Raw genomic sequence first — 882 nt, 5'->3', positions numbered from 1 at the left:
GCTCTGATTGTTTTTGTTGTAGAATACGATCGGGGATATATTCACACGTTATAGAAACGAAAATTATGGTGCATAAAATTGATTTTAAGATAAAAAATAGACGATAAAGAATTAACTTGACGGAGCTCAAACTCAAAACACACGGCAGCAACAAACAGGAAGTGACGCATCCTTTAGTTGTATCACACTCGCTTAGTCCAGCCATGCCGATATACAGCCATATCTCACTTCTACTCGTGTGATACTGCTCATTTAACAATTAAGCAAACTTATTTTCACACAGTAAGTTTGAGTGACAAAATGTTCAGTTGTGTTGCATTAGCTTATTAGAAAAAAAAATTGAGCAAGAATCACAAATCTTCAGTCTACTGGAATAAATTATAAAGACAGATATTCTGTACTTTATGCTTCACTTTTATTGCTAAATCTGTGTTGATATAAATCAAAACACAATGACAAAAAGGGGACAGTCCTTTAGAACTATGTATAAGTGTCAAATGTATTATAATGGTGGTTCATCACAAAGTGAATAATTAAAATTGCTTACTGCACAATTCAGATGAAAACATCTGAAACCTTGTAACTTCAGATTCATCCAAAAGGCATTTAAAGGGTGGAGCTACACACAAAGGAAAGAAGAGTGAAGCCTAACAATAAAATATGAAATATTTCATTGTAACTTTTTTCATATGTTGAATTAATTTTTGTTGTTTCAACAAGTGTATTCAAAACTGATGTGAATAAATTAATGCCATAATAAAAAATGCTAAACACTTCATGTAGGGCACATTTTTTACGATCCAAACAAGGACAACATTAATGCAAACCATTTTTTTTCCTGATCAATTGCTTTGACTATAATCATTCAGTTAGGTTTAGCAG

The sequence above is a fragment of the Sinocyclocheilus rhinocerous genome, unplaced genomic scaffold (genome assembly GCF_001515625.1).
Source record: "Sinocyclocheilus rhinocerous isolate Xijiao unplaced genomic scaffold, SAMN03320098_v1.1 scaffold1330, whole genome shotgun sequence".
Taxonomy (NCBI): domain Eukaryota; kingdom Metazoa; phylum Chordata; class Actinopteri; order Cypriniformes; family Cyprinidae; genus Sinocyclocheilus; species Sinocyclocheilus rhinocerous.
This window is presented reverse-complemented; position numbering follows the sequence as displayed.